A 23,283-nucleotide genomic window follows, 5' to 3' on the forward strand; every position below is an offset into this window, starting at 1 on the left:
ACAGATTTAACATAAATTAAATTCTCAGTGAGTTAAAAGTATTAACTATTAAGTGGAACTTTTATGCAAATATGAGGAGTATAATCGAAAATTACATTTATAGGCAAGATTAATCAAGATTCGTAAGTATTGAAAATCTTCGTCCATTACTTAAATAAAGGGTATTTTTCAATGCTTACAAATTATGATTTCTATACTTACGAATCAAGGTTACCCTTTGCCTCTAATTTATACATGACCGTGATGATTTGTTATTTTATTTAAACCTTTTGTTTTATTTAACTTCCTAAATATAAATGATTTTTTTTATTTTATTTTACCTCATATTTGCATACATGTTCTGGTAGGGTATATCTAGGTCCGGTTCTATTTCATACCTTATATTGGTCCCCCCCCCCCCCCCCCCCCCCCCCCCAACACAAACACACACACACACACACACACACACATATATATATATATATATATATATATATATATATATATATATATATATATATATATATATATATATATAGAGAGAGAGAGAGAGAGAGAGAGAGAGTGAGTGAGAGAGAGAGCTATGTTTAAGTATCATAAATAATTATTGTGTGAATGTAGGAATCAATTTGAGTTAATCATTGCAAAACCTAAATAAGGCAAATTTTTAATGTTATTTATTAATTAATTTTAGTAATTAAATTAATATTTAATTTAGGCAAGATAGTTTAAGAATTAATTAAATAAGGTAAATTTTTAATGCCCTGTTATCTATTAATTAATTTTAGTAATCAAATCTATTTGTTCAATGATTGTATATTTAAGGTTCTAAGAATATGTATGTATTCTATATTTGCATTACAATGTTTGTGTTGAACACGACTCTTAGTGTGAGAAACAACAAGACTTTTATTAAGACACTTAAGAAGATTTTACACTTTGAGAGACTACTACACTTCTCTTACTTGGAGGCTTTTCTTGGATACTTGGATGTTGGGATTGTTTGGAGCAAATGAGCTCCATACCTATTTATAGGCCTTTTAGGAAGGTTCTAGATACTAGCATACACTTACTACATACTAGATAACTCTAGAACTATCTAACATACTCTACATGCTTCCATATGTTTCTAGAATGTTCTATAATGTCCTAGATAAGTATAGACATTCTTGTGCCTTCCATAGTGTTCTAGAATGTTCCATAGCTTTCCAGGGTCTTCCATCTCGTTCTAGAGTATTCTAGAATCTTCTGGCATCTTCTAGACTTCTCCATAGTATTCCATAATGTTCTAGAATCTTCCAGATCATTCTTGAACAAGCTAACTTCTTCTAAATAATAGTCTCTAATGGGCTAGTGATGATCTTTAACAGTTTGAATATATAAGGATCATGTTATATTTCAACTAAAGGTTCAAAAAGTTACTTCAATCAAATTATATACTCTATTAGAATATATTATGACATTTTCATAGAATATCGTTCTAACAGATTTGCATTCTAAAAGAATAAAATTAAAAATTATGTTAGAATTAAAAATGAATTAATTAAAAAATCAAAATTCAAAATTAAAAGAATCAATATCCTTTAAAATCTGAAATTTTCATTAATTAAACATGTGTTTCCTAATTTAAACATGTGTCTCCTAATTTAAAGATAGGTAAATCATTACTTAAAATAACTAAAACCATTGGTCTACATTCATCCCTACATCCATACAATAATGAATTAGAATACAATAATCTAAGCCTATATATATATATATATATATATATATATATATATATATATATATATATATATATATATATATATATATATTGGAGTTTACCTTTTCTTCAAAAGGGTTATTTGGAGAGATAATCTTTCAATCCATATATATTTATATGGTATCAAAGACAGCATCCCGCACTCTCATGCTTAGCATATCATTGTCTATCCACATCGAGCCTTCGACTCTGAAGGTAGTGTTAGTATATCTCATATTGGTTTGGCATGATCTCTTATGTCTATATATATATATATATATATATATATATATATATATGGCTAGGTTATAATGTGGATGAACAATTATTGTGTGGACGTGTGCATAGTGCTATTCTATGAGAATTACTAAGAGAATAAGTTGTTTACTAATACGAATACGTTCAACCTTACATAAATATCATCATTTTCATGCATTCTCACTAATTCTTATTCATTTTGTTCTCACACATCGTTTTTCACCCACTTTCAATCTGACAGAATACGATTTAATAAACATTCTAACAACATTCAGACAGAATGAGAATAATAATAAAAAGTCTATAATAACTTTATAGATGATTTAATTAGTGAGAATGTGTGTTAATGAAAATACTTATGTAAGATTGAACGTATTTATGTTATCAAACAACATATTATCTTTGTCATTCTCACAGAATAACATTGTCCACATGTCCACACAATAGATGTCAATCCACATTTGAGCGTAGCTCTCTCTCTCTCTCTCTCTATATATATATATATATATATATATATATATATATATATATATATATATATATATATATATAAAGAGAGAGAGAGAGAGAGAGATAACTAAATGCATCGTTAAGCATTTAAAACCAATTGGATATTTTAAGTGTATTCTCCCTTTTAAATCTATTTCAACATTTGTTTTTTCTTTGTGTGGGCTTGTTTTTCTTTGATGGTTGGAACTATTTGACATTATTTTCTTGGAATTGAATTACCTTTATGAAGTTATTAGGATTGTGTTGAGAATAAATCTGAGATGACGAATGCGGAATATCAAGAACAATCAAGAATCAATCACCAACATATGCAAGTAATATGATAAAGGTTTTTCTTGTATTGATTATGAGATGAACGTACAAAGAAAACCCTAATCTGGTCAAAGCTTACACCAAAAGTAAACATATTGATTATTTATAGGGAACAATAAATATCTACCATAAATATAAAATAAATGTCTAATATAAAACCAATGCCTTAGCAGAGCTCGATTAAAAACTTCTACTGTAACGGCACCGTAGGGAATCATAAAATGATTAACCCTAAAAAGGCTTTACTAAATAACCAAATATGCCGTATCAGTTCAATATCTCAAATACTTAACAATCTCCCCCTAGATGTTGAAACTGATGAAGATCACGATTTCCGATCTTCTTGACATTTCTCCCCCTAAATTGTGAGACTCATCAGTACATGGGGTCTTCAAAGCGAGAGAAATAAGAATAATCTTCCAAATACAAACTCCCCCTTGAATAATCATCACTCCCCCTTAAATCTTCAACAAATACCATGGAGAGAATCCGGAAAGTTAAGAAGAATCACCAACAATCTTCAAAACCCGTCAAATATGATGAAATGAATCTCTTTAGAATAAACCCATTCTCCAAAAATTAAAACTGGAAAATAACAAAAAATAATTTTGTATTTTTCGATTTTTAAATTTAGACCAAAAAATAGAATAAGAAGCAAATTATTTAGAAGGGTTTAAAAAAGAATAAGACCAAAGAAAATATTAGAAACGAAAATATTTTGGAAAGAAAGGGGTAAAAGGTGGTAAAATCCCAAAAAATTGAAAGAATTAATTATCTTGGATAAAATCTGTGAAGTTCTGAAGATCAGGGGGACAAATGTTGAAAATATAACCCATTTTAATGTAACGCTGAAATGAGTGGCATCTTCCAAGAAGGGGTAGAAATTGAAAAGTCTGTAAATATTAGAGGACTGGAACGGTTAAAATGGTGAAGGTGCAGGAACCAAGACTGTAACATCAGTCATCTTCTTCACTGGAATTTGACTTATAAAAGTCAAAATTAAAGAATGGGAGCATATTTTATTCCAATATCGTTCATATTTCAAGCAAATCGGAAACCAACTCCTCCGATCATGTTTCTGATAATGAAAAATTGATGTCTGACAATTCCAGTTTCCATCTCTACTATATTGTGCAAATCGGAATGCGATTTGTTTGATCCATGTCGAAACCTACAGTTTCCATTTTAGATGTGCGCAAATCCACCCAGATGAATAACGTGATCACGATCCAATTTCAAGTTCGTAGTTTCGATCAATGAATATCGATTTCAATTTCATGAACAGCTCTGATGTTTGCTTCTGATTTTAGTTGCGACATCCAATTTCAAGTTCCAATCAACAGTACAATTTCGTTACGATATCAATTGTGAAGCCTTGAAATTCCGATTTTGGATTTAGTTCGCTTTCTGAATGAAGCTTCAAGATCCGATTTTGGATCCAAAATAATACGAACTATCGTTTACAGATGATGCCGATACACAAACGTTCCGACACCCAAAGCGAATCAATTTCAAACACGAACATGATGTACAGGCAAGCGAACGTCGATACAGAAAAGTGCCGAGGCCTTGACTCTCGCTCTGATTTCAAATGTATATGGACCGAAAGTGAATGGCAGGTTCGCTCCCAATCCGCCAATTACACACCCAAAGCGAAATAGACCGAACGTTCGGTCTATTTCGGTTCCAATTGAGTTTCGCTTCTTAACCTTGAGTTCGGTTCTTATTAGGTTCGCTTCTTGATTTTAGCTTCACTACAACCTTCCTTCCTGTGAATGTCGATTCCGAGTCCAAATCATTACAGAACATCCAATTGATTCCGACAAAAATTCCTATTCGCTGTTGATTCTACCGATTCATCCGAACAAAAGTGGGAGAAACGATTGTGATACCAGATTTCAATTCCAAATTTGACTTTCGTTGCTAACCAATTTTGACTTTCGTTTTTGATTTGCAACTGTAAGCAATCGAGCCAAGAACAAGAAACTTCGTTTAGGTTTTGATCTTTTCTGACTTTCGCTTCTTGAGTTTTTACTAGACTTTCGCTCCAAACCAATCTTTCGTGAACCGAAAGCGAATCTCAGGTTCGCTTCAAATACAGTTTCGCTCCATCAGTTACACAACGGAAAGCAAAATCAACCAAATGTTCGGTTGTGAAGAGTAGATTCGGGTTTGGTTCTTGTGAGTTCGGTTATTAATTTGAGTTCGGTTCTTAAACTGAGTATCGCTTGTAATTGTAAGTTTCGCGTCTTTGAGTTTCCCTTCAATGCTCCAGTGAACGACCAAACAAGCGAAACCTCTACTGACCATAAATCCAAAAGCAACCCCTCTTGTTACAGTAAATTGACAGTTTGTACCCTTTAAGCACAAAAAGTGTCAGAAGGCAGCTTTATTTTTGCAGAAAAATGACACTTTTCACCCTTTTTTTCACCCTTTTCAGCCTTTTATCAATTCCAACACAAAAAAAAAAACAATAAATTTGAATTCTTCAACATAATATCATATCTTTGAACCAAATCCACCAGATTTCCCCAAGATTTTGTCCCCATTTTTGTTTTTGTTTTTTTATAAAGGACAAAACTTTTATGGGACTTTTGGTACCCATTTAAGATTCAACATTGAAGTATGTTTCTTGCATAACCACATATTTAAAGAAAATCTATCATCCAATGAAAATTATACCCGCTTCTTAGTTGGAAAACAAAAATTTCCAAAAATTTCATTAAACCAACCAAAGTCTCTTTTCTTTTCCTTCCAACTTCTAAGATTTTGAACCGAAGAAAAATGAGAATCAGAGATTCTTTGAACATGCTTTACATCAACTTTTTCACAAGCATTGGGTACTTGTACCTTGGGAATCCAAACTTTCTTCATTTTACTCTTGTTCTTTCTCTTCTTCTTCATTTTCTTATTTTTAGGCTTCAAAAACAAATTTCGGATTTGAACAACTTTTTCTTCTTTCTGAAACTGAACATTTGAAGACTTTGACACACAAACTTTTGGAGTTTGGTAAATTTGAATTTCTAGAAGAATTGGCTTTCTGTAAGGAATCATTCCTTCAAAGATATCATCAGAACATAAAGAATCATCTGTTTGAGTTCCAATAGAACAAAATGTCTTCACTTTCACGATTTCAGATGAATATCTTTGAGATTCATCTTCTGAACAACTAAAATCGGATTGTAAATTATCTGAAACACATGAACCACTTGAATCCCCCTCAACAAGAACAAGAACACCTGGAGTCACTTTTTCTTTACAAACTTGAAGAGCAACATGAACTTCTTCTTTTTCTTTTTCAGCCCTTTTTATCTTCAACATCTGTTTATGTTCCCGATCTAAATGTTCATAGATAACATAAAATTGTTCTACTATTCTCTCATTCTTTTGTAATTCACGTTCATTAACTCGTGATTAATGAGTTATTTTCTTATCAACAAAAGAATTATATAACTTAGTAACATTCCTCAACGTAGAATCACCAAGAACATGAAACAAAATTGATTTGTTTACACCATAGATTGGTTTAGTGACCTTTAATCCAAGTTTTAAAATGGAGTTACAGAATAAAAGATCCATTAGATCTTCAAAAAATGATAGAACTTGAAGAGAGAGAAAGTAGATATGATAAGAATTCTAGAGAGAGAAAAACGGATCTGAAAGGGTTTTTAGTGAGAGAAAAAAGATCTGAGATGGATTTTAGAGAGATAAAGTAGATCTGAACACGAAAATTCAAACAAACACAAAATTTTCTTCTAACTCTCTTCCAAAAATCGATTCCAGAACAAATCAGATGAAATATTGAGTTGAAGAAAACACATCTGAACAAGATTTTCAACAAAAAAACAAGATATAGACTTTTTCTTTTCATAAAACTTACAAAACTTGAAGAACAAGGTGAGATTCATGATAAAATATCACCATTAACAAGATCGATTCTTGCAAAAATCATTGAGATCTACAAGAACCCGCTCTGATACCACTTGTTGAGAATAAATTTGAGACGACGAATGTGGAATATCAAGAATAATCAAGAATCAATCACCAACATATGCAAGTAATATGATAAAGGTTTTTCTTGTATTGATTATGAGATGAACGTACAGAGAAAACCCTAATCTGGTCAAAAGCTTACACCAAAAGTAAACCTAATGATTATCTATAGGGAACAATAAATACCTACCATAAATATAAAATAAATGCCTAATATAAAACCAATGCCTTAGTAGAGCTCGATTAAGAACTTCTACTGTAAAGGCACCGTAGGGAATCATAAAATGATTAACCCTAAAAAAGCTTCCCTAAATAACCAAATATGTCGTATCAGTTTCAATATCTAAAATACTTAACAAATTGTTTTGGTGAAAATTGCATTTCGTTTTTTCTATTCAATTTTACAAGTTTTGCTATGTGTTCCTGGTTTGCCCTTGAATTTATACATCTTTACTTAAAAAACGCAAAAAAGCAAATAAAAAATCAACTTTATAACACATAATCTCTTTATAGCACATATTAGCTTCCTTTTATTTCAATATAATAGAGTTTTATGATTTTATTGTATTAAATATGTCTATTTTAATAAAATACACAAATTGCAACAAATTTGTTTATGTTGCTCCTCTCATAAAAACTACTTTATACTAAGTCATAATTTTGCATTGTATCCTTCTTTTTATTGTGCATTTCATAAATGAAATTAAACAATTCAACTTTACAGAATATGCATCATGTAATAGCATTCTACTTTATAAATTGTTTATTTTTAACATTATAGAGTTATATGTGGGTTTAGTTTTATGATTTTGTAGTTCTTAAATGACATTTCACCTGCTCCTTTTTTTTTTTTTTTTTTGTTAATTTGTGTAATAGCAACATAATTCATATTTTGTTTTTACACCATAATAGCATCATACTTGCCTTATTATCCCTTAATATCATCATAATGTATTATGTGATACAAATGAAAGTATGATGCTATTAATGGATAAAAATGAAAAAAAAATCATTTAGTGTAATAACCCCGTGTAGTACACGAGTATCACACCTAGTATATATATATATATATATATATATATATATATATATATATATATATATATATATATATATAACCTTTAATTATTGTGTGAATGTATGGCTAATTGTGGACCAATCATTTTTTAAGGATAATTTTATACTTTTATTATTTAAATTAATTATTATCCAATATAAAATCCTTATAATTATGGTAAGTGATTGTTAATGGCCTATACTTACGGTGCTAAAAAACCTACACATCGGCCAAACCTTTCCTGTCACCCATTACTACCTTCTGTACCTTTACCGATAGATCTACATCACAACCAACATTATCATCAGACGAACATCTTACCATCGATTTAACTTGCAACGATATTGACAATGGAGAAAGCGTTGTATATAATCGATACTCTTAGGGGTGGTCTCTCCGTTCTTCCTTCTTCCATTTTGATTTCAAAGAAAAAAGAATCGAACTCACGGGATGGGTCTTGATTGAGACCTGCAAATTGGCCGATTCTCGATTTTTTAAAAGGTTATTGATCCACTTGACCTGCAACTTAATTGATAGATTCGTGTGTTTGTGTTTTTTTTTATTGATTATTTAGATTAGGGTTCAGAGAACCGTGAAAATGTTTAAATATAAAAAAAAAAACATTGTAGATTCGTCGTAACACCGAACGATGATGATTTATTGATTTTCCTGAAAGTTTATTTTTCTCTTATTCTTGAAGAATGCAATTATGACTCACGTAATCTAATAGGATTTTTCTTATTTTCAATTGAATGTTAATTTGTTTTAATAAACTTCAAGGATAGGATCCCATTCTTTCATAATTATGATTTTTAAAACCTGAAATGTGGAGAATTTGAACGGCTTTATTCGTTAAGAATAAAGTCGTCAAAATCAATTGAATTTAGAATATTCTTTAAGAATGTTTTCGATTTTATAAGAATTAGGTGGATATATTCTTTAAAACAGATACTACGTAAAATCTCATTCTTTATTAGTATTGTTCAAATTTTTAGTAAGTTTGTATTATATTGTAAAATAACCGAAGTTGTATGTTTGTTGGTGATGCACTATTGTTGATCTTCTTGTCCTATGTGTTTGCTTAACACATCTGACAAATTATAAAAAACGCCAATTAATCCAAGCAAAATTCTTTAAGAATAAGGTTGTTGTGATTGTTTAAGATTAACTAATTTAACAGTTTTGTTGTTGTCATTGATTCAGTCCGAAGGAAACTGGTGGTAAATATGGGGCAGAAGTGTTGATACATCATATCTATGTTGCAGGTTATATTAACTGCTCATCTAGCTTCAACTCTTTGTTTTTTGGTGCTGCTCCCTTACTATTTTTTGTTTGTTTGTTGATGCCCTCTTTACACTCTATTTCTTATGGTTTTATATCTCACACTATTTCAAGGGAGGAACTTATGTTGACATTTTTCCCGTGATGTTTCTTAAGCATTTTTACAAGTTCATTTGCTGCTTTTTCAATTTTTTCCATTCATGGTTTACCTTTGATTTGTTTTTGTTATTTTTTCTCCTAATAGCTTTTTGATAATTAGAGTCATTGTTTCTAAACCGAATCTACTAAGTATTTTGCTTTATTATGTTATTTGAGCTTCATTTTCGTTGACATTTAAGTACCATGCAATTGAATCTTTAGATATTTATGTATCTTATTTTTCACTTCTGTACATGATAAAAACAGGAAAAAGAGATGTTGGTTGTAATGTAGGGTATTCTTTAAGAATGGAATACTAAAAGCGGTGTATTCGTTAAGAATGAAAGGCTAAAAGAAGAGGAATGATGGTTCAACAATGTTGCAGATGGTGTTGGCTTGTTGAAGATGAACAAAGATGATAAAAATGATGAACATAGCAGAAGAATATAGAGTTTTGACAAAAAAAAATATATATAGTAGATATTATAAATTTTTGTATATTCTTCAAAAATAATGATAAATTCTTGAAGAATTTAGTAGAGAAGGTTTATATACTCTTCAAAATGTTGTATATATTCTTGTTTTATGTTAAAAAATTGTAGTTTATGTTATAAGAATTGGTCTTTTTTATAAAGTACATATTATTGACTATATTAAAGAATGATATGTTATTGTCTGATGTGTATCTTTTGAGAATGTTACATCTCAAAAAATTACATTCTTATAGAATGAAACAATAAAAAACAATTGAATGAACTCATATTCTTTAAGAATAAATGAATCAAATACGTGTTCATACGTGTTAAATGAATACGTATTCTCAAAAAATAAGTTTTAATTTAAATGTGTTGAATAAAATGTGAGATTTGATTTTAGTAATTAATTTCATTTAGTTGCCTAAAATATAGATAATTTTCAATTCTCTCACTTTAGTTGCCTTTTTTAATTAATAACAGAAATTATATGGTACATGGTAGTCCGTGTTAATAACATGTACCTTAAGATCATATTCATTCATTTTTTTTAATCCAATGATTAGAATTTGGTCACACATTCACACGATACTTATATATATATATATATATATATATATATATATATATATATATATATATATATATATATATATATATATATGTTGGAGTTTCTCGTCTTTCCACAATGGATATTTTAGAAAGACAATCTTAGGTTTCATGTATATTCGCAAGTTCCACTTAATACATTTAATTTATCTCCATGTGTATTCTATGTATTAACTAAATTATATATTATAAGCACTAATATATGATTATTATGAATAACTTTGAATATAATGCCAAAACCATTAATTTTCTATACATCTTGATATAGATCAATGCAATATAATATGTACTTAACTTAAGAACTTAGGATGTATTTTCAATCTTCAAACTCTTATCATAATGTATTAGATTATTTCTAAAATTATAAAACAATAAAACAAAAGCAAAGATAATATAATATTGTTAATTTATTTTCATTTTTATATAATCATATGGCAAAGCGAGCTAACACGAAAATGGTTTATTTGTCAATGTCGATAAAGGGAACAAATGAGCGAATATAAACAAGCGATCGAGCATCTTTCTTTTCATGTTTTTCGTTTAACAGATTATGTTATTTATGTTCGTTCGTTAAAATATTACACGAACATAAAAAATAAATATAAACAATCATAAATAATCGTAAATAAATGAAATAAATATCAATTAATAAAAATGAATATATACGAATAAAAACATCAAAATGATCAAGAAACACGCCAACAACGCCAAAAGTGATTTTAAAAAAGGATATTGATGACCCAAGTTACGGATTTGAAACCATTCCTCTACATGTGCACAAAAATAAAGGAACGGAAACCTTCATAAACCTAAAACCGGTTCGACGTGAACCGATTCAAAAGGAACAAATCCGCTTCGTGAACGGAACCGCCGGTTTGGACAAGTTCAAGATTATAGATGTTAGGACCGATTTTGTTCCATGTGAATTGGTTTAGGCAGTGCACTTTTATTAGATAGAGTACATAGATTTTTATTTTGTTTGTAAAACTCCACTGTTCAACCCAAAACCTATACCACCGTTCATCACAACAACAAGATCACCAACCTTATACTGCCATCATCACAGCCTCCTCATCGCAACCTTTCTTCACCATTTTCACAGCCAGCAACCAACACAACCTACACCACCCTCACCTTGCTTCTGCAGAACCGGAAAACAACATCGCAACTATACTCACCCACTAGAACACTCACTCCCTTCAACCACCGCCACCTAGAAACAAAACATAATCACCATCAAACACCACTATGATCACCTACCTTCACCATCTCCACCGGAAAAATCGAAACCAACCATTAACCCACCACCACTGCCATAACCGAAACCATCCTCATAAACCATCACTGCTTTTGCAGCTTCTCCAAGCCACCACCTACCATGTTTTACTTTTACTGAGAGCACCACAACCACTCCAATATTCTTCGTCAACCTCCGACCATCTACTACCAAGCATCACACCCAAACCACCCTTGAACCAATTTCATCCAAACCGGTTTAGGGTTGAACCGAACCGGTTTGTGCACCTCTACATTCCTCTCCCATAAGAAATAAAGCTCTACCATTTGGGATATATGACATTTCTTGTTATTTAATATGTTCCTTTATAGTTGGTTTTGTTTTATATATCGTTCATTAATTTGTTAACTTATTTAAACGTAGAAAATAAATCGAAATCATAAAATATTTCATAAGAAATAAAATTATTAATACATGTTTTTCCCCAATTTATAACATCATAAAATATTAGACAATTAAGTTTGTTATTTATACGTTTATATATTAAATGGTTTAGAGTGTAAATGTATTTACTATATATTTCCCTCCTGTAATTTGATTAACTCAATAGAAAATATTACTGATTATCTTGTAATCAGAGAACAGGACGCGTACCCTAAAAAGGGGGTGTTGTTAAAAAAAGGGAGGGAAACAATCGTCGATCAAACTCACAGGCTTCCACCAATAATGAATTTGGCCTACAGTGCCACCACCTGTAATCCGTTAATCAATTATTAACACCATTTTTTTAATTACGATTACAACACTCTCCATTGCCCTCTATCGTTTGTTGATCTTCACCAGTGTCGCCACTTACCGTCAATCTTGTTTTTGGTTTTCTTTTGCTAATCAATGACACTTGTAGCTTTTACCGCAGCAGAGAAAACTTTCAATTATCACCATAAGTTTGGTTTCACTCTATCCCTTACCAGTTATGGTTTGTGGAAGGCAATGGTCCAACCATTCCTTCTTACCAACAACTTGTTCAGTAATATTGATGGCACCATTACATGTCTAACACCCACTATTCCATATTCATCATCAAGAAAAGATAGAGATAGCACAGTACAACCCCGACAACCAAACCTAGACTACAAAACATGGGTTTCCAATGATGCTCATGTATGTATGTTACTCGTTTCTACCATCTCTGTGTTGTCATTCCAACATGTTCAATGCAACATCTTTCGTGATGTTTGGCTATCCCTTGAGCGAGAATTAACACCTTACACTTCCTCTAGGGAATACAACCTGAAAAATCAGCTTCTCAAGCTACAGATGAAAGCTGATGAAACTTCATCTACATACCTGACTGTAACGACCGAAAAATTCCAACCAATTTAAACTTTACAAAAACAACTCGATTTCATTAAATTATTACAAAAAGGTTTTCAATAAAATTTATTTAGAGTATTCCCAGAATCACATCACAACATAAAAAGGAGGAGCGGTACGATCACGCCTTCGCCTTGCCACGGTCTCCTGAAGAACCTGAAAAACATTAAACCACAACTGTAAGCCCGAAAGCTTAGTGAGATATCCCCAAAATACCAACCACATATACCATACACGCATAACATGCCATATCATATCCGATCACAGAACATCCATGCACTTCGAGTCTACTGTGTGACTGGTCCGCCGCACCGGCCAACAGTCCACCTGGTCCACCCTCCGAGTCTAGCCATATACATCGAGTCTGCAGTGTGATTGGTCCGCCCGCACCGGGCCTTCAATCCACCTGGTCCACTCTCTAAGTCTAGCCATATACATCGAGTCTGCAGTGTGATTGGTCCGCCCGTACCGGGCCTTCAATCCACCTGGTCCACTCTCTGAGTCTACAGTATGACTGGTCCGCCTGCACCGGGCCTTCAATCGGCCTGGTCCACTCTCCGAGCGTCGGCACGTCTAGTCCACCCTCTTGGGGCCTACAGCCTATCCGGACCTCTCGCTGGGCCTTCGGGACAACCGGTCCGCCCTGGGTATCTTGGCCTACAGCACAAAGCAAGACCCAGCTCAACCCAACTCCAGTCCAAACAACCATGTGCACATAAACATACAATCATATAACAATTCACAGTCAATAAGCCGATCAAACAGATCACATAACATATCATCATCCTAACTAGGATACCGACCTAACCGGTCACTAGCATAGCATCACCCTACATATCAGGATACCAACCTCAACCAGGTCTCTAACATATACCATCCTAGCTACCAGGATGCAAACATATCAAAGCAATAACATAACAACAAATACCCGGATCTCAATCCGATAAAGGGTCGGCCTTGGTGCCTTAGACCCTGTTGATATAGTGAGGATAACTCACCTCGCACTGCCGAAACTCTGAACTGAAGAAGCAGATTCTCGAATCACCGACTCACCGAAAATCCCGAACTAGCCAACATAGCACAAATAATCATTAGGCTAAGCACAATACTCTTCCAAGGGTAAATTGACCATTTTACCCTTAACTCAATCCGGCCCAACACTAGGTAAGCTCCCAAGCCCACCAATGGCCTAAAGTCCAAAAGTCCAAAGCAAAGCCCACTATTGGCCCAATTTACTAAATTGGGCCCACCTCACCAAATGGGCCTAAACTCATGATCCATAACAACCAATGGGCCCACAATACTCTATCCATAATGTCTAGTCACGACCCAAAATCCAGCAGCTCAATAACAGCCCAACTATAAAGCCCAAATTGAAAATGCCACAGATGGGGTACGCTGGGCGTACCCTTCTTGGTACGTTGGGCGTACAACAATGCTCGTAACATGGGATCGGGACCCTGACCCGCTACGCTGGGCGTACTCATAGGTTACGCGGGGCGTAACCTCACTGCTCAACAACATCACATAACGTCTTAATGGTTTAAGCTCTTAAGCCCAAACTTCAGATCCTTAGGCCAAATATGCCTAAGATTCATAAAGTCTCAAACTTTATCACTTGGGACGTCCATAAAGCTCTTAATCCAAGGTCTTAATCCATTAAGACCCACATATCTCACACATGGAACAACCACAGCCCTTGGGATCTCATTTTTCTCACTCAAGACCTCTCCAAAGGTCTGAAAGGACAGATAATCTCGACCAACTCAAAACATGCATCAAGATGAGGACTTTTGGGACAAGAAAGGTGTCAAAGCTTCACAACACATAGATCTACACAATATGAATGTCAAGCAAGAAGCTTTATACCTCAAATAGGCTCCAAAGGATGATGTCTTTCCAGATCTATAAGCTCCAGCCGTTCCTCTCCTTCTTTGACAACTTCTCATTTCTTCCTTTATGCTCTCCTTTGCTAATCCAAGCTTTCCAAGACCAAACACACCCAACCAAGGAGGTGGGACGGCTATCTTAGGGTTTCTGAGGTTAAGAGAGTGATTATGGAGGCTAAGGAGGAAGCCTTTATGTTCTTTATATAGTGGTTGCCTTAAAATTAGGGTTTTCGGGATTCTGAGAGTACGCTGGCCGTACTCACCCAAACACCCGCGTTTCTTTCCTCCACTACGCTGGGTGTACGTCCAGCTTACGCTGGGCGTACCCAGCATGATCCCTTTTCGACTTTTCCCATAAAAGGACCAACATTCCCCTTTCTCTTAAATCTCAGGGACTCATACATAAATACTTTAAGAACGGGGGGTTACGATTCTCCCCCACTTAAATTAGGCTTCGCCCTCGAAGCCTGCGGTAACTCGACTCTAGAACTTCTCCCGCAACGCACCCTGGCATTAACCAGACCAAGTTCCTCAAGATACAACCATCGAAACCCGAAACTCACTTTCCCCTTTCTTGCGGTGTCCTGACCACCGTCTCAAGCCGGCCACCAACTTTACCCTCTGATAACCACACCTATTAGGCTCCACACTTATCAACCGAGTACCACTCCATGGCACTTTTCTCGATCCTGATCACAACAATCACTTGACTCTTACGAGCTAGATATAACCCTGAACCACCGGGTTCCCGATCCGAGTCCAACTCTATCCATCCCATGCTGACAGAATGACACATTCTTCAGCCTCAAAGCAACTCCCATGAGTTCTCCTCTTGCAATCGCATGCACATGCTGCACTAGCTCTAGCACCCTTGGGTTAGGAAAACCCATCACACTGACGACACCTCCAAACATCCCCCAGGATGAACCACCACTACATACACAATTCCTTGATCAGAATCAAACTGGGAGTCCAATACTCCATCCCTGCATCCCTTCCGAGCCTCTTGGCTCTACACCCGCATAATTCCTTCCGCGACCTCAGCAGACATCCAATCCGGATGTGATCCCATACCACTGCCGCAATCACGCTGCTTAATGACCATAATTGGACCACTCCAATCATAACTTTGCGTTGCTGCTTTCACTTCCGTGAATTTACACTCCCTCTCGGAGCTACATTCCTCTCTCTTTCCTTACCAAGGAAATCCACTTGGCCACCTTGTCACTACGACAAGTGCCACAGTGCTCGCCCAACGCTACACCACTCCTTTATAGCATAACCGCTATCCATGCAACACACATGCTCTGAATCTGCTTGCAAGGACTCTCGAGTCCATGCACTATCACCACTAATCAAGATCAATACCCGGGGCCAGACCTTCTAATGCTAACACATCACAACATACTCAATCCATTTCCTTGAACCGATCTAACAATACCTGCAGAGTTTTCAGCATGACTGGACCGCCTTACCAGGCCTTCAGCCAATCTGGACTACTCTCAGAACCTTCAGCCAATCTGGACCGCCATCCAGGGCCTTCAGTATGGCTGGACCGTCCTCCGAGCCTTCGGCCTGACTGGTACACCTACCGGCCTTCATTCTATCTGGACCGCTCAATCTAGCATTCATCATTCCGAGTTATCTCTCCGGGAAATCCTCCCATGCATACTGTTCTAGCCCTCAAGGGGTTCCGAACTCTATCTCCATCATACATACTCAATCCCGGCCTAATCCCAGGCCGTCCACAATCAAATACCCTTGGTCTGTATCCCGCCCCGCATGCCTGCCACTTACTCATACCAACCTACGCTCTTGGCTGACAGAACACTGCTGAATCCCAAACAGCTAAACAACCTCACATGCTCAACGATCTTCCGGAGAATTATCCAACTCTCCCCCACTTATAGCACTGACTATCAATCACCGGTTGCCATCACCGACCTCCCTCAACAACCTTACACAACACAATCACTTACACGCGAACTGCGTCCCGCAAGCACGAGCAACCTTCACAAAATCACATATCAACACTGATCATCCCGAGCTCGAAAGGAACTCAATCTGCAGCTAACCACTCCTCAGAATGCAGATGCTACCCAACCTTCAAACCAGATGCCAGATTTCCACTAATAACCCCCCATGAATGATAACCAACGAAATTCCCAACACTAACCCATAACCATACCAACCCTCAAAGAACAACAAATACCACACCGAAAACCACACAATGAGACTAGCAGATAAACAATACTCCACAATAATCACAAGATATCAAGACATCAAGAAAGAAACATACTCGCGGCTGCATCCAGCACTGCTCTGACCTCCTCTGCTGTAAGCTGAAAAGCACGGCCCTGAGCCCTTGGGGGCTCCGCTCCACCCTGACCTCCACCCGTGATCCTCAAAGTGGCCGGTGTTGGAGCCTGCACCGGTCCTGCAGCAAGCTGTGGACAGTTGACCCTCAAGTGCCCAACCTGATGACAATGATAACAAATCCTCAAATCCCAAACCGGCGCTGGCTGCCGACAATCCCTCGCATAGTGCCCTTCTTTCCGCACTTGCGGCATGCACCACCGGACCTACAAACTCCGGTGTGACCCCTCCCACACTTCCCACAAACGTGGCTGCTCTGATCTCCCACCCTAGAATTAATGGTCTTGGACCGTTTCGGCGCCGGCTGCGACTGCACCGGAGCCTGCCTCAGCTCACGCAACTGCAACTCAATCTCTAACTCACGCCGCCTGGCGGCCTCCTGCAACTCCAACAAAGTCTCGCACCTCTGCGTAGACACAAACTGTCTGATATCTCTCTTGAGCATACTCATATATCGGGACATCTGAGCCTGCTTCGAAGCGAACTCAGGGCAAAACATCGCCCTCTCGATGAACATCCTGGTGATCTTAGTCACCGACTTCGAACCCTGCTTCAGCTCAAGGAACTCCTAAGCCAATCTCTCTCTCTCTCAGCCCACAGAACATAACGAGTGCTGAACATCTCTCTGAACTGATCCCATGAAACCGCAACCTTCTACGCATCCGAATATGACCCCGTGGTCAATCTCCACCAATCCTTCGCCCCGAGCCTCAACAGGTTAAGAGCATACCTCACTCTCTGATCAGCAGGGCATGAACACGTGAAGAAACACCCCTCCACGTCCGACAACCATCTCATAGCAACAATCGGGTCCTAAACTCCATCAAAGGTAGGAGGCTTTGTATTATCGAAGTCCCGATACGGAAAACCCCGACCAGCTCCTCCCCTTGCCGCTGCTACAGCCACTGTAGCCGCCGCGGCAGCCGTCTCTGTGAGAGCTGCATAGCGCTCATCAAAATACTCAACCATGGTGGTCTTGATCGACCCAAACAGCTCCGGCATCTCAGCTCGGAACAACACAACAACCTCATCATGTAGGATCTCACGAATCCTCGCATCCAACTTGCACGTGCTCATCTGCCCAATAACCTCGGGCGGTACTGACCCGCCCGGAACTCCCTCTCCTGCTCCCGATCCTGACCCGGATCCACTCCCAACATGCCTCGGAATCTCCATACTGAAAAACACCACAAAATCTCAGACACTTCCCACTAACCCGGGAACCAACTCTCAACCCAACCATAGAGGTCATGGTTTCCCTGATACGCGTATGGGTCCTGTGCTTTCAGTAGTACGGGCCCATGCTACCTTCCACACCTACCCATATTTGTATGAAGTACTACCACAACCCCTAGTGTAAAACATACATAACAAGCGCTCAATCCTCACTACTAGAGGAACACTGGAAATCTCCCACAAGGAAACCCTAGGCTAATAGGCATCATAAATCAGGCAACATTATCATGAAATCCTGAAGATCCCTAGCCTAGCACTAGCATGTTGTTCTATCAAAGCTCAGAAACAAATATCATGTATGGTATTTTGGGGTTACTTACTGGCTCCGGCTGATCGTACCTCCGCGTCCTCCTTTTACTCATTTTGAAAACCATTTTAAATTCTCTTTTAAAAACTCTCCCTGATTTGAGACTGGATTCACACGAATGTTCCTCCAATTCACTCAAATCAAGGCTCTGATACCAACTTGTAACGACCGAAAAATTCCAACCAATTTAAACTTATCAAAAACAACCCGATTTCATTAAATTATTACAAAAGGTTTTCAATACAATTTATTTAGAGTATTCCCATAATCACATCACAACATAAACATGAGGAGCGGTACGATCACGCCTTCGCCTTGCCACGGTCTCCTGAAGAACCTGAAAAACATAAAACCACAACTGTAAGCCCGAAAGCTTAGTGAGATATCCCCAAAATACCAACCACATATACCATACACCATAACATGCCATATCATATCCGATCATAGAACAGCCATGCACTTCGGATCTACTGTGTGACTGGTCTGCCGCACCGGCCAACAGTCCACCTGGTCCACCCTCCGAGTCTAGCCATATACATCGAGTATGCAGTGTGATTGGTCCGCCCGCGTCGGGCCTTCAATCCACCTGGTCCACTCTCTGAGTTTAGCCATCTACATCGAGTCTGCAGTGTGATTGGTCCGCCCGCACCAGGCCTTCAATCCACCTGGTCCACTCTCTGAGTATACAGTATGACTGGTCCGCCCGCACCGGGCCTTCAGTCGGCCTGGTCCAGTCTCCGAGCCTCGGCATGTTTGGTCCGCCCTCTTGGGGCCTACAACCTATCCGGACCGCTCGCTGGGCCTTCGGGACAACCGGTCTGCCCTGGGTATCTTGGCCTACAGCACAAAGTAGGACCTGCCTCAACCCAACTCCAGTCCAAACAACCATGTGCACATAAACATACAATCAAATAACAATTCACAGTCAATAAGCCGATCAAACAGATCACATAACATATCATCATCCTAACCAAGATACCGACCTAACCGGTCACTAGCATAACATCACTCTACATATCAGGATACCGACCTCAACCAGGTCTCTAACTTATACCATCCTAGCTAACAGGATGCAAACATATCAAAGCAATAACATAACAACAAATACCCGGATCTCAATCTAATAAAGGGCCGGCCTTGGTACCTTAGACCCTGTTGATATAATGAGGATAACTCACCTCGCACTGCCGAAACTCTGAATTAAAGAAGCAGATTCTCGAATCACCGACTCACCGAAAATCCCGAACTAGCCAACATAGCACAAATAATCATTAGGCTAAGCACAATACTCTTCCAAGGGTAAATTAACCATTTTACCCTTAACTCAATCCGGCCCAACACTAGGTAAGCTCCTAAGCCCACCAATGGCCCAAAGTCCAAAAGTCCAAAGCAAAGCCCACTATTGGCCCAATTTACTAAATTGGGCCCACCTCACCAAATGGGCCTAAACTCATGATCCATAACAATCAATGGGCCCACAATACTCTATCCATAATGTCCAGTCACGACCTAAAATCCAGCAGCCCAATAACAGCCCAACTATAAAGCCCAAATTGAAAATGCCACATATGGGGTACGCTGGGCGTACCCTTCTTGGTACGTTGGGCGTACAACAATGCTCGCAACATGGGATCGGGACACTGACCCGCTACGCTGGGCGTACTCATTGGTTACGCGGGGCGTAACCTCACTGCTCAACAACATCACATAACGTCTTAATGGTTTAAGCTCTTAAGCCAAAACTTCATATCCTTAGGCCAAATATGCCTAAGATTCATAAAGTCTCAAACTTTATCACTTGGGACGTCCATAAAGCTCTTAATCCAAGGTCTTAATCCATTAAGACCCACATATCTCACACATGGAACAACCACAACCCTTGGGACCTCATTTTTCTCACTCAAGACCTCTCCAAAGGTCTGAAAGGACAGATAATCTCGACCAACTCAAAACATGCATCAAGATGAGGACTTTTGGGACAAGAAAGGTGTCAAAGCTTCACAACACATAGATCTACACAATATGAATGTCAAGCAAGAAGCTTTATACCTCAAATAGGCTCTAAAGGATGATGTCTTTCCAGATCTATAAGCTCCAGCCGTTCCTCTCCTTCTTTGACAACTTCTCCTTTCTTCCTTTATGCTCTCCTTTGCTAATCCAAGCTTTCCAAGACAAAACACACCCAACCAAGGAGGTGGGACGGCTATCTTAGGGTTTCTGAGGTTAAGAGAGTGATTATGGAGGCTAAGGAGGAAGCCTTTATGTTCTTCATATAGTGGTTGCCTTAAAATTAGGGTTTTCGGGATTCTGAGAGTACGTTGGGCGTACTTCTAGTACGTTGGGCGTACTTACCCAAACACCCGCGTTTCTTTCCTCTACTACGCTGGGGGTACGTCCAGCTTACGTTGGGCGTACGTCTAGCTTACGCTGGGCGTACCCAACATGATCCCTTTTCCACTTTTCCCATAAAAGGACCAACATTCCCCTTTCTCTTAAATCTCAGGGACTCATACACAAATACTTTAAGAACGGGGCGTTACACTGACCAAGGCCCAGGAATACTCTGATGCACTTGCTAATATAGGTGAACCTATGAATGAGAAAGACTTGGTGGTGTTAGTTATATCTTGTGACTCATTGAGTTTTAGTGCATCTTTTGTAAATTAAATGATTTCATTACAACTATTATAAGATGCCAGATGATATCTTACTTCCAAATATGTATATGGCAAACAAATCAAACAGCTCAAACTGTAACCCTAAGAATGAGTCTGAAAAAACTGGAAACTCGTATTAAGCAGTTGTGAGCAAAACAAACACTCTAATCTCATTGTTAATGTTCACATGTTTCCAAAAATATAAAGAACGTCTAAAATGGAGTTTGTATGCAAAAGATATGACCGTTATAAGAATCTAAAACCAATATAATATTGTTTTCCTTAAAACTGTCAAAACCGTTTCTATCCGTTGAGGGACTTGCACACATCAGATGGAAATTCCGAAAATGTTTTGGACTCAGGTCATAATCTATTATCCAATTTAATACTCAAAATATTTTAGTAAAAATATTTATAAAAGTCAGGAAAAACCCATACATTTTGAATCAGTTAATCGTGACATCTTAAACTATTGGTTTCGACATTATTTCTATTAGATAATGTATTCCAGAATAATATACATATCCAAATCTGGTTGATGTGGATTTTAACAATGGAAATAGCCGTATGTTTCTAACTTCGTCTTCAACTATATACATTTGTGCATGGAAGATAAGTTATGAACAATTATAAGAATTTGCTATAGTTTTCATAGATTATTCTATATACATGTGTCTAACAAGCAACAAAATTATAGCACTTCAACAACACTAATATATACATGCTTTGTATATGTATCAAAGAAGACTTTAAAGACCAAGACATAATAAATTAGGATTTCTAACACTTTTATATATATATATATATATATATATATATATATATATATATATATATATATATATATATATATATATATATATATATATCCTAAGCCTGCACCCAAAGTAAATATTCATTTTAGACAATACTACACACAAAGGAACCATGTTTACTTCCTCAAATAAAGCTGTCAATGACACACCCAAAAAAACAACATCCCAGCTTCTTTCTTCTTCATTTCCAGCCAAGAACACAACACTCAAGTGGGTGTTTTCGTGTCCAGTGCAAACACAAGACCAACAACGACTCCCATTTTGTTCTCCTTTTCCTTTCAAAAAAAAAAAAAAAATCAAAGCCAAACACCTCATTGGATCGTTTTTCTACCTGTTTACATTCTCCTTCATTGGTTTCAAGGCACTCACCTGTTACCGATCGGAGCAACACCCATCGCAAACTTCACTTCTTCTTCCCGTCGAGTTCCGTTGCCCAACACACCACCTGCGACGTGTTGCTGACCGACCGGACTCCCCTTCGGACCTCCTCCCCTCGTACCTCACGATTGGAATAGGAGAAGAACAGAATCGCTGCTCAGTTCTTAAACCTTCTTCGGTCCAACCAAGCACCGAAGGTGCTCCCCAATTGCTTGACTTCGGTCTTATTCGTGACCTGCGACGAGCAAAGCCCGGATGCAGCGCCGCCGCTTCGTGCTTTCCTTCTCACGTCTTCGTCCATCTGTTTCGTTCGTTCCTTCTTTGCCCGATCAATCAAACAAATGACGAATGGGGCACAAAAAGCCCTAATTTCTTTTAAGTTTGGGCCATTAAACAAGAACGGTCCCTCCATGAGATTTCTTTTTACAAAAAGCCCTAAATCATCTTGACTTTATAAAATGAACACATTAGACCCTTTGCTGAACCCTTTATTCAAAATGACTCCTTTCCCCAAAACTTTGGTGTATTTTAAACAAAACAGCCCCTGCTATGGAGATTTCTTAACAACATCAGTCCATTTTCTCAAACATTAATTCAATTTAAACCATTTCAGTCCCTCCCTTGATTTATTTTAACCACATCAGTCATACTTTGATTAAT

The 23,283-nt window shown here is 37.3% G+C and overlaps 1 long non-coding RNA gene across 1 annotated transcript; it reads right to left on the bottom strand.

Moving 5' to 3' along the window:
• Window positions 1–22,345: 22,345 nt before the first annotated feature.
• On the bottom strand, window positions 22,346–22,960 carry LOC122196744 (uncharacterized). Its single transcript, XR_006188791.2, has 2 exons — window positions 22,615–22,960; window positions 22,346–22,520 (listed from the first exon to the last, which is right to left on the bottom strand). It is a non-coding gene; the product is annotated as an uncharacterized LOC122196744 (long non-coding RNA).
• Window positions 22,961–23,283: the final 323 nt, after the last annotated feature.

The sequence above is a fragment of the Lactuca sativa genome, chromosome 2 (assembly GCF_002870075.4).
Source record: "Lactuca sativa cultivar Salinas chromosome 2, Lsat_Salinas_v11, whole genome shotgun sequence".
NCBI lineage: Eukaryota > Viridiplantae > Streptophyta > Magnoliopsida > Asterales > Asteraceae > Lactuca > Lactuca sativa.